Genomic DNA, 13,331 nt, shown 5'->3' on the forward strand with positions numbered 1-13,331 from the left:
GACTAGTGATAATTGGGCTTCTGATGTCTCCTCTAGGCCTGCTGTCCTGCTCAGCTGTGTTCAGCATATATTGTGGTGCACAGAAGCATGTGCAGTCTGATAGCAGCCAGTAGACTCCTGCAGTTTGATATGGCTTTCTTTGTTTTCTGCTGTGGCCATCACAGTCATGAAGCAGAAATAATGCATGTCCAGAGAAAAATAGTGCTAATACACCATACATGTAATTTTCCCTTTTCTGACCTGCATTTTGATGAAATTTCTGGTGAAAATATAATATATATATTTATATGAATATATATATATATATGAATGAAATCCTTGCCAGAGGTTTTGCAAACACAGCAACAATATATAAGATAAAATAGTACCATGGAGATCAGTGCTAGTCTCCTTATCTGACTCAAACACTGTAGTTCCTTACTAATGAAAATATAAAGTGAAATTCTGCACAGAGTGAGCAGATGGAAGCCAGTCCTCTGTGCTGCATAGCTTTGCTAGTACAACAGTAGCAAAAGTCAACCCTACATTGCAAGTTAACCCAGCATCTTTGCCTAAATTAACTCATATTCTAGTAATATATATTTCTCATCACATTTAATAAGGAGAATATTCTCTACTGGTCTTTCAGTAGAATGATCTGTAAAAAAAGTATATGGAGGCTTCCTTTGGTGGTTACAGCACATGGCAGCAAGGTCAACCCTAACTTTCTAACTTTGTTAGGGAAAACAAAATTCAGCATCTCACAGTGTTCTTGAATCTAGGATATACATGGGAGTTTAGAAAACAGTACAGGGCCCCACATCACATTTTATTTCCCTTGGAAAGCCACATAATGCTCCCATATAGCTGGAGCTCAGTAGTTTATTGTGGAAGATTGTGATTATTTTCCTCATTTGATTTTTTATTTTTTAATCTGTTAACCTTCTGCACTTTTGAGTGTTAAGTAGGGATATGCATAGCCCAAAACTGATCTTAGCTCTTTAAAGAAAGAGATTAGTAGCTATCTATGAGTAAAAACAGACTAGATTGCCAAAAAGGAGAAAATGCCTGTGTGGTTTCAGAGGTAACCTTGTTGCCAGTAGTTAGAAGGAAGGTAAATTGAAGACATACATACTTCAGAGAAATTTGGGATCCCTATAGCTATATTTTGCAAAACATAGAATTTTTATAAGAATTTTGAATATAATATTTTTATTTTTTGAATATAATATTTATATTTTTATATTTGAATATAAGAATTTTGCAAAATTCTGGTGTAATTGCTTCTTGGGCCACGATTCCTCAGCTCTAAGACGAGGGTAACAACACATGGTCCTGCTGGGTGATGTCTGAGTTTTGAAAGCAGCCGCTTCCATTCCAAAGGCCTTGGAAGCTTACAGCTGAGCAAAAATCAGCAGGCACCACCCTTTCCTGTGCCTCCTGTGTACAGACATCAATAGGAAGTTGTGCTGTTATAAATAAGTAATATCTTTTCTCCTTGAAATTGGTGTTCAAAGCACTATAAGGATTTGTCAAGGCTGTGTAAGACAGCAGCACGTCTGCTGCTGAGCACTAAAACGTCCTTTTAACAAAATGCCAGGGCCTAGTTTTCTGACAGTAACTCTAACATTTATTTGTTTATTTGTTTATTGCATTCTGATTTCTTTGAGGGTTGTGCCATTGCCAGAAATAGAGCAAATCTGTGGGCTGGCCCTGAGTTCCTACTGGCTAGAGAGCACAAGCTCATGCTATACCTGGCCAGTTTGCTGATGGGGTGCAATTTATCTTCTTCAGTTTAGTTTCTTTATTTTCTGGCTTGAAATTCCTCTGCATGGATGTTTTCTTTGCTTGCCAAATCTATGGCTAGTTACAATTACAAATTTACCGACAAATTAATATTTTCTCTTGGTGTCAACCTTACACATATTTTCTTCATATATGGAATACTTTATTTGCAGTATCTGTGTATTTCTAATCTGTTTATCTTCAGTATACAGCCCCTCTCTCACAGAGATATGTAGAGAATGGAAAGCTAAAATAAACTAAATTATATTATACAAGTATATTTTAATATGCATAATGAACAGTAGAGTTAATCCTTCATAAGTCTTTTCTATTTAATAAAAATTACAAACCTTTCTCTCTCATCCCCCCCTTTCTGCCTGATCTCTATTAGTCTTTTTTCAAAGAGTTTAAATCTCTTACAAATGCAAAGAAAAGAACATTAGAGTAAGGTAGTCTTGGATAGTTCTTTATAATTATTTTTCTTCCTAATTTTCTTATTTTTATTATTTTCTGACTTCCAGCAGTTTCTTTTGCAGGGCCTGGGTGGGAAGTAAGGATACTCTTATTTCATGTCCTTCAATATATAATTGCCTGATACACTGTGAAATAAGTCCCTGAAGCTTCTATGTTTAACTTGTCTTTATTATGCTGCTTCTGTAATAAAAATTAAATAAATAATATGGAAAAGAGACAGTGGATTTCAGTAGGTGGATCTGTTATAGTTTTTCTGAAGATTGTTGCAGGAGAGTATGTGTGATTCCAGACATGCACAGAGGTGTTGCTCTTTAATGACTATTTAGGACAGCTGTTTACTTGTCTTTTTGGCTGGGGTTATATTTTTGTCCTCTTCCATCTTTGCTCCTGAATGTCAAGAGCTCTAAACATCCACTTCACAGCACCTCAAAAAGGAAGGTGGGATATGGTGATACAAAACTTCACAGTAACGTAACACATAACCACCTCAGTCTCTCTCTAGGATTTCCTACTGACTTAGATCAAAGATGTAGAAATTAGAAGTTGTCTATTACTGAAGAAAGCCTTAGTGTGGGAGTTCTATAAGATATAAAACTCAAACTTCCATTTTTTATTCTTTCATGCAATAGTTTTTTCTGTCCAGAGAGGACACTCAAATATCTGCTTTTAAGACTCTAAGCAGCCAGAGTGACACCTAAGTGCCACAGAAGAATCTGGGAAAGGCTGTTATGTGTGAAACTTTAAAAGCCAATCTTGTTTGATGATTTAGCCTGTTTATTCTGTAGGCGAACTCATTCTCCATTGGCTGCAGCAGGCTCGTGTTAAGTACCTGTAAAGTTAAAGAGGGATTGTGTGTCACTCCATGTATATTGCTTTAATTTATAATTGCTTGCTGATTTTACCTGAGGGATGCATAAATCCATGATGGGCTGATGTTTCCTAGGTTCTGGATGGAACACAGCATGGGGACAGAGCTTCTCCTTCAGAAGATAGCCTTGGAAGAGATCTCTGTCTAGGCCCAGCACTGGCTTTCCCCTGCCATCTTAACAGCTCTATAAAGAAAAATCAGTATCAGTAGTGGATTAAACAACTGTGTTATGGGAAAGTAAAGAGAATTGACATTACCAAAGTCATTTCCAAATTTAGAAGCAAAAATTTAGAACTGATATGAGATGTTAAGACACTGCACAATATTTTATGAAGATAATTTGCATGAAAAAATGATATATTTAGTAGGTCAAGAGCTTGCTGCTGCCTCTACCTCTGAAAATATTTTTATAGATAACTGAAGATGCATCTAATCAAATGTGATTTATGAAAAAAGTCAGTATCATTCGTATTATTTCTTTTTTATATTGTAATAACATAATTTTCCCTGAAACTAGGTTTCTCTTGAATTTGACATTTTTAGGTATGCCATAAAATGTCCTCTTTCCTGATTTTTAGCCATGTGATCACCTAAACTCCACCACACTTCTGACTGTATTTACTGATAAATGATTGAAATTTCACTGTGATTTATTTATTTTGGTCCATCATTTGAATTACAATTGATATAAAGCCTATCTCTCTGGACCCAGGTGGCTCCACAGTAATAGACACTATTGAAGCCACATTGCAGGAGACAATGCCCCAGTCCAGGACAGTGTGAACAGGCTGGAGAGCAGCAGATAGAAGCCCTACAGCAGGACAGCTTCAAGTAAGGAATGATGGCCAGACGTTATAGGTCTGCCAGATATTCTAGTTACTAAGTCTGGCTGACCTCTCTGATGTGTACTTTTAAGAATTCTCTTTAGAGGGGCAAATGATGTTATCACATTTTTCAAGGGGAAGAAACTGAAACAGGGAAAATTAAATACACGCCTGTGATTACTCAACAGAGAAAAGACTGGAATCTAGTTTTCCTGACCATGATCTTTCCTACAAGCTGCACATACCCTGGGCCTTAGTTTTTATTAGAACAATATGTCTTTTCTTCATTACACCACTATTTTCCAGATGATTACATACTTCACTGATATTCAGTTTTCAGACCTTCATAACTTCCTGAAACTAAAACAAATTTCTTCTGAAAATGACCAATATCTGGAAAAAATGCCCTTACATAACACCCCTTTTCTTTAAGCACACTTGTTTCTACTGAAAGATTTTAAGTACATAAAAGAATGTGTATTTTTCCCTCCATCTTTGATGTACACAGGAATAACCAAGGTAGTTTTAGTCAGATTCATTTTCATGAAGCTTACTGGTAGATGAGAGCTAAATGAAAGACTCTACTGCTTGGATTTTTAAAAACCTCCATCTGAATTTGTTTTTCCTTATTGCCAGTTTATCTGCAATGAATGAATAGGTCTAAGTATGATTTTAGATTTGTCATCGGAAGGAGCTGATTTTCTAAGGTAAATATATAATAAATACAGCTTCAAAGATGAATTAATAGAAAGGTAAGAAAAATACAGGGAGGAAAATCTGATTAATTATATACTCATATTATTCCCCTGTCTTTCTAATATTTTTCAGAGTGAATATTCAATAATTACTCCACTGAAAAACACTTTTTATGCTATTTAATTAATGTGCAGTTAATTACTAATGATGAAATTGCTATAAAATAAAAGAGTATTCCTATTTCATTGATTGTTTTTGCATTTCCCGCAAGAGGAAATATCACACATATTCCATTGCAAACTTTAAAATATTTAAAATTTCTTTTGGAAGGTATTGCGCTGAATCAGTATTGCAGAGATATCTAAACAACTGATTCCACAGTCAGATCTCTGTCCTTTTCATGTTATTTCTTTTCACACAGAGATGAGTAAAAATATGGAAGTTGGTTCTTAAGTCACCATTTCAGTTATTCTTTATGTAAAGACTTTTTACTACAGAAAACCTCAAACGTGTTAATGCAACTATTCTATTCATAAACACTCTAAAGAGGGGTAGTTAATCTCCTAAATTGATTTTTCTTCAGATCTTTGGTGCTGTAACATCAAGCAGATATGTCATTGATGGTAGAACATGGGAGAAGAGCCTTGGGATTCAGCTTACATTTCCTCCAATACATCCTCTTAAGAAAAAAGCAAAGCAAGTGAGGCTAAGCCCCTTAGTAGTAAAATCAATGATGAGATGAATGTTAAAAATGATGAAGTGAAGGATGGCATCTTCTTCCTTTGGCATTGACTAACTCTTCTAAATATTGAGCTACTGGTAAGACAGGCAGATAAAATGTGAAGGAATATGCTTATCATGTTTATTCAGCTCTTTCTGAAAAGATGAAATAAATTTTCAGTACTTTTTTTTTGCTTATACATTTACTTCCCTTCTTCAGGACTGTTCTAATATGTCACGCTTTTATTTTAATTTGATAATGAGTAAGTTTCCGGACAAAAGGCTAGAAATCAAGATTAACAAGTAACAAATTAGTATAAAATCAAAATGTCACAAAGTCTCTGTGGAATGCATCTGCAGACATTGGTTATTCAGGATCAATTTTTCATTATATTCTGCAAATGATTTTAAGCCTTCCTTCACCTATTATAAATTGTTTTTTATCAGCTGCCAGAAGATGGAGCTCTTTTAATAAACCATGATGCTGCTATTTGGAAAAAATGAAAAAAAATTGCATAGAAAAGCTTTAAAAAAACATTAAGAATTATTTCTATTTTTTACTAACTAAGGCTGAGTTAAATACATTTTAAAGCAGGTGGAATTGTATTCTGCTGCAAATCGGGAAACCAGATTGATATATTTAATTATATTTTCAGATTTTCTTAGTTTTAACTTTACACATTAAACTCTTTCTTCCATCTTCTGAATTTTCCAAACATTTCCAAATAGATCAGAAGTTGCTCTTTAGTTAAGACATGTGGACTTGCAGGAGTGTAAAATAAGTGAAAAATTGACTTCAAATACTTTTTCTGTGTTCCTGGTTTCAGTGGTGCAAGGCTGTAGTGGAAGGCTGTGTAGCTGGGTGCTGCAGAGCTTCATGGCTGTCAGACCAAACATCTTTCACTGACACCTCTGACAAATGCTAAGCAGGTGGGCTTCACTTCTGCTGACAATAAGCCACCCAGACAGGTGACAGTGGAAAGCCATATAAATGTGCCTGTGAAGGCATCTGTGCATCTCTCCTGCTGCATTGACCATGGAGGAAAGACAGATAATGAGGTTAGACTAGACCGCTAACTTTAGGACAGGTAATGTCAGCCAGACTGAAAATCCAGAAATCTTATTAACAGAATTTGTGAGGAAAAGATCGAATCTCTATTCACAGCATTGATTCAGACTTGTTTAATATAAGCTGTGATTCACACTTCTTCAGTATAAGATGCAACCACAACAGAGTACAAACATAAAGTTCAAATTGAAGGGACGCAGCTATGCAGCTTGGAAAGAATAGTGAAAAAAAACCTTGTTGTTATTTTATATCCAATGCTGTATCTTAGCTTTCCACTTAAAACTGAAATAACTTATTCGTAAGTGTCAAGCCCGAATGGAGGAATCATAAAATACAGATTTTGTTACTTTAGATAATTCTTCCTACTGTTTCTGAGAGTTGATGAATAGTATAATGAAGAATTCTCACATTGACACAGCAGTTGAAATGTAGACCTCCAAATACTGCTTGGTATGACAGGATGGCCTTTTTCATCTATTTTAAGAAAACTTCTTTTGCCTGTACAAAAATTAATCAATTTGTGTGATCTGTCTGTCAGCATCTCTCACTGACTTTGTCAATCAGCCTGGATTACATTGAAAGTCACTTTAGGTCTGAATTGCAAAGATGATAATTGTGTGTTTGCATTTTCACCACTCTCCTGATGCAGAGAAATATTTGCTTTCAATGGCAATTAATGCTATAATAAATGTTTTGCATTCTAGCCTGGTGTCAGTTAAAATGCATCAAGTCCACTCTGTGGGTTATTCACTTTGCAGAGCCTTTGCAGTGGAAGACAATAGCAGTTTTGTCCTACAACATCTTTGCTTTGTATTACACTGCTCTGGATGTTCCTAAAACCTTGCACAGCTGTACTGTACATTGGAGGTAAAGGCTGGAGATTCACTTGACACCTTTTTCTGCTAACGTTAAGAACTGGGAACATTCAGAGAAGTTACAGCATTGAATGCAGAGCTTAACTGCTGTCACTCCATATTGATTTTTTAGGAGTTTATGCACCACAATTCAAGCCAAAAGTTCTGATAACCCTCCTGAAATCCACTTTTCAAGTGCACTCCTTCTCATACACCCTGAGCCTATATGGTGGGGATGGATTTCAGCTTTGCTCTGATTAATACTGTTTTCTGGGATTCTGAAAGTCCACACTTGCATTCCAAATACTGAAATTAATTTAGAAAAATGTCCAGAAGGGCATAATTTTTATTCCAATTTTAAGGAATATTTTTTATAGTCAGCTTCCAAGATATCCATTATCTTTGGATCTTTCTGTAGGTTTCTCTGATGAGCATTGGGAGGATCACCAGCACCACAAAGGAGAATGCTTACTTGACAGTAAATGGCCCTAATGGACACATGCCGGAGGACTCAGCAAGAATGCATGGTGACATCCATAAATGATGATGCATAATGATGGCAGATAGAGTGCATATATTATTATTTTAGGCTTTTATTACTTATGGCTTTCATATTTGTGCTGACACATCCACTTGTGGTGTCTGAAACAATGTTAATATCAAACTCACACAGTGTAGCAACTTACTTCCTTTTTTCCAAACTAAAAATATCTTGCTGAATGATTAACAGGTGGAGGGAATTTTTGGCACGGTTTTCAGTATTGAGCTTTGCTGTAGCACTCTTCTCACACATCTCTCCCATTTCATGAACATTGCTATTACCTCATAAAAATAAAATCCACCCTTGCATTCAGTGTAACTACTAGATTTCACTATTTTTTACTTAATTTCCTTTACTCATTTGAAGAAGTGATAATGCAATTGAAGGCTACTCAAATCCCAAGGGAAATTAAAAGCAGCTTTTGGTACTGAACTTATAAATGGTACTTTTGGATTGAAACTGATGCTGTTCCATCAATTAAATCTGATTTTAGAACTAGCTCATCTTTCTTAGTGATTGTGCAAAAGACCAAATGTAAGATAGATAAGCAAATTAAGCAGCAAGGCTAAGAGGAGAATAGAGAAACAATACATTGCATTTCTAAGGTTGTCTTTAGATATGCCACTTGTGCATTTGTGACCATAATGGTAAAAGCGCATCATCAGTCAAGTGTGCACTGAACTCTGAAAAGGAGTAATTCTTTTACAGGAATGCTTTTGTTCTGATATAGATATCCACAAAGCAGGAATTGTGTCCCTTTTGATCATGTAATCATTTCCATTCTCAATCAAAGTTCTATCCTCAACTAAAGTAGTTAAAACAGTAGCAAATCTGCAGGTTAATCAGGTCTACTGGTTTTCTGTAACGGCATTGTCCAATGTGACTTAAAATTTTCAGTGAATTTTTTCAGGAGAAAAGTGTTTCACTTGATGGTAATCTGTAAGACTTCACTGAAACTACAACCAAAATCAAAGTGGATGTATTTTTTCAGAGTATGGGGGATCCCATGACAGAGGTAGTTACAGAAAAAATATTTATTTTCATATTAAGCAAGGATATCGGTTAGAATGTGGAATACTAATTTCTTTCAAATATTTAAATCTGATACTCTGGAAGATAATTCTCCTTTTACTCTTTTGGAGGAAAGCTTCAAACTAAAGAAATGAATGGAATAGTTATCCCCACAAAACCTAGCGGCAAAGGAAGTCCCTAACTCGATAGGTATATAGGTGATATATAAGATAAGCAATATATCTGTTTAGTACATCTTGGACAATAATAGAATGAATGTGGGAAGATAGTAACCCTTTGGAGAAGACATTGTACATTAAGTCATTACTTGTAGATCCTTTTACTATCGTTCAAGACATTTATAATGTATGTATTTTCTTCTGACTTGTAGAAGAGATATCTTCTGTGTTGCTTTGTAATTTGTACTAGCCTATAAAAGGCAAGAACTAGGCTGCCATAAGCCTAGAAGAATAACCTAGAAAAGGCTCTAAAGGTCTGGGAGTTAGCTTACATTTTTATTACAAGATGGTAACAGTATTACAGTTTCACTCCAGGCTGTTTCACATTTCATTTAATTATACTCACAATTTGATATCCTCTAATTTTGTACCTAAAACATGCAATACATTTACTTAATATTAAAAAAAAAAACAAAAAACAAAACAAACAAAACCAACAAAAAGCATCCCCAAAGATATGAGGAGTCAGAACTGGATTGATTTTTGAGACTATTTGTCACTATGAGAAGAGATTAGAGCTCAAAGAAGAGTGACTCATGATGTCTGTGCTCTTTGCAGCATGACTGACAGTTTGTGAGTAAAGACAGACACCTATTTGTCTGGGAAGTCAGCAGAAAAAGGCCATTTTATTCAGCCAAACTAGGGCTGTATTTTGGGAAAGGTTGTATCCATTTTTACAGTCTTGGTGGGCACTAATACAGATGTACACCCAAACCAATGCTTTCCCAATATGAGCACTCTTCATTTATGTCTGTCCTGATTGCACATTTTCCTTAACTTTGGCCTTGGTATAGAGCCTACTTGGAGCAATGTAAAAACCTTTTACTTTGGTGGAATTTGGGTTTAGTTCCATAGCTTTGAAGTGGAAAACTGCAGCAATCTGAATAGAATTGTTAAAAAATATTCTGGTTGGTTTCAATACAAGTCCATTATCTTCCTGCAGAAGACAGGAATATATTTCCTTTATCTTGTTTTTCACTCGTTTGTTACATGATTATAGACAAACAGACGTATTTATTTGATTGTGTTATGTTGTGAACTACTACAGAAAGAACAGACCAAAACAGGAAAAAAAAAACCAAACCAAGACAACATTTTTCTATTTCTAAGATTACAGGTCTGCTTCATTTAGTCAAAGTTACACTGTTTACCGTGGACTTTAGCTGGTTACCTTGGGATCATATTTAGGCAAAAGTAATGTGACTCTTCCTTTCCAGTTCACCACGCTTCCATTTTTTTGCTTTTTCTTTTCTCAGTGTTTTATATTATTGAGACCTCCGCTAATGAAGATAGTTATTTTCTAAAGAGAAGCTGGATATTCCAGCAAATTTAAGCATTTCAGGAGATAGTCCTAATTTTACAGTGTAATTTTACCTTCATAAATTGGTTTGATTTTCCTAAATTAGATTCTGAACCATGGACAATCTTTTCGTTGTGGAAGACATGCTGGGGGCAAATACTGTGGAATTGGAACAAGTCTACTTTGTTCTAACACACTAAGTGGAGGATATTCTTTCTTTTTGGAGGATGCATAATAAAAAGGCGAGGCAGGATTATCTGAAAACTCAGGAACACCTGAGTTTCATAGAGCTGTAAGCTACAGAAGAAAATGGTGCTTGACTACTGTGCCTGATGCAGAGTTTTTAGAACACGAGGGCATATATAATTTAGCAGTGACAGCAGTAATGTCAGGAGAAAGAAATTTACTTCAAAGGAAGAAGGAACAGAGGGAGGGAGATGTTTTAACAAACCTGGGAGCTCTCTCTGGGAACAGTGCCTTACAGATTCAATTGCAGAAGGCCAGACTCTTCTATTGATTGCTGACTGATCTGTATTTTTTCTTCTGTAAAAGTTAGTGTATACTCAGCTTTTAGATTTAAGATCTGCCTTTAACTTTAAAGGAATAAAGTCTTGGATGAATTTTCTCTAACAATTGCTTTTCAAGGAAAAAAAGAAAAGTAACACACGCAGAGAACAAAACCTTAACCTGCAATACTACCTTTTGTTTTTTTTTTTTTTTTTTTTTTTTTTTTTTTGTCTCTGGAGGTGTAGAACAGAAAATTTAACTACCTAGAATCTCCTTTCATCCACATGATAGTCATCTCCCTATAAACATCAGACTCCTCCATAGACAGAGGTCTGAACATGCTCTAGGATAGCTTTCCCTTAGCTGCTTTGATCTGCAAGTCAGGTGGTGCAGAAGAGCATTATCTAGAGCAAAGAATCAACACCACGGGAGTTTTAATGATCAGGCAGCAGTCATAAATTAACAAGTCTGTATGCAGAAAGCATCACTATTTTGTCTTTCTAAGGTGAGGCTTGTCTCCTTGTGTCCCAAGGGAATCATAGCATTTGCCAGGAATCCCAGAGTCATCTTTTCTTGGTTAAAACTCCACTGGTCCTTTGGTGTCCCACATCGACTGGGAGGATCTACAGGAGAAGTTGCCTGAATGTTTATTATATTCTACAGATTATTAATGAGGGAGACAAGGAAGGAAGGAAGGAAGGAAGGTGTGGAAGGAAGGAAGGTGCGGAAGGAAGGAAGGTGCGGGAGGAAGGAAGGTGCGGAAGGTGCGGAAGGTGCGGAAGGTGCGGAAGGTGCGGAAGGTGCGGAAGGTGCGGAAGGTGCGGAAGGAAGGAAGGAAGGAAGGAAGGAAGGAAGGAAGGAAGGTGCAGAAGGAAGGAAGGTGCAGAAGGAAGGAAGGAAGGAAGGCAGTTCGGAAGGAAGGCAGTTCGGAAGGAAGGAAGGAAGGAAGGAAGGAAGGAAGGAAGGAAGGAAGGAAGGAAGGAAGGAAGGAAGGAAGGAAGGAAGGAAGGAAGGAAGGAAGGAAGGAAGGAAGGAAGGAAGGAAGGAAGGAAGGAAGGAAGGAAGGAAGGAAGGAAAAGAAAAAAGTTGTTCTCATTCTTTTGTAGGATTTAATTGCTCTCTTTGCTGAAATGGGAATAATATTATCAAATATATTTAAATTGCTGTAAGATATGCTGAATATGTTGCATATTCATCTTGAACTCATCCATGAGGTAACAATAAAAGCTGAGATTCTAGCCTGTGTTCTCTCTCAGCCTTTCTTCATAAGGATCTGTTTGCTGGATGAGAATCAGCAGGTATCTAGATTATTCACTGCATATACTTTAAACAGTCCTATTCATTTGAGGATTGTGATTCCAGAAATAAAGTAATGACCCTATAAATGTGATTTCCCAAACAATGGCTGGCTTCAACAGAATTTCCCATCCATTTTAGCACATCCCTGTTATGTGACACTGGGAATCCTGACAATGATGCACTGCCTAACTAAAATAGTAACTTTTATGAAAAGTATCAAAATGAGGGGAAGTAATGGTGGGAAAGAACATTTCGGCAAAGTGTCCAAATTTATATTTGTTTCCAGCTGTTAATTAAATGAAAGCACTTCCTCTGAAAGACCCCTGCCATCCTTACTGAATGTAGTAATGCAGTAATTTTTATCTTGAGAAGGGTGTTGTTTTCAACAGCTGTGTATTTTTGTTAGCATTGGCAATCTCTGTTACAAAACAAAATCACATGCAGCTGTATTTCTGACACTTTTGTGGTTAAGATACCCTATTTTGTGGTAAGCACTATAATGTAAAACACTGTTAATATGTCGTAACTATTAAAAGTCAGTTGGTACTGGGCTATAAGTTATAAAGTATGAGACAATAGTTATATTGTCTTTCTAAGTACAAGGAATTATTGCTATACCTCAGATGTCTACTAATAAAACTTATACTATAAAACTTATATTATAATTGTGAAAATACAAGCTTTGAAAATTTATATTGGTCATGGAAAGGACAGTTCCAGAAAAAAAATCTTTAGCTCTTTTGGGTTGTTCTATGCAATTTGGAAATGGTTGTATTAGTTGTGTGAGTTGACACAGGCAGGCACCCACTACTAGCACAAAACAATGGCTGAAATGCAAAGAGTAAATTTATTTAACTACCTCACTAGATGGAGGATCCCAAAGCAATACTGAAGTGGAGACACACAGGTGGGAATGATGGCACCATTATGCTGAACCCATCCTAGCAATGTTTGCATGCATTTATTAAGGGCCCACGTAGCCCATGTTGTGATCTCCCCTGTGGTCTTTTATAATCTCTGAGCTTTGATATTCTCTTTCCAAGACTGGGAGCTCAAGCAGGTCTGTGACAGTGCCTCCAAGCCTCTGTAAACACCTGTGTTATCTCTACACAGAGATCCTACTCCTCAAAACAGTCAGAGGATCCACAGCAGAAGGCACAATATA

The sequence above is a fragment of the Vidua macroura genome, chromosome 5 (assembly GCF_024509145.1).
Source record: "Vidua macroura isolate BioBank_ID:100142 chromosome 5, ASM2450914v1, whole genome shotgun sequence".
Taxonomy (NCBI): domain Eukaryota; kingdom Metazoa; phylum Chordata; class Aves; order Passeriformes; family Viduidae; genus Vidua; species Vidua macroura.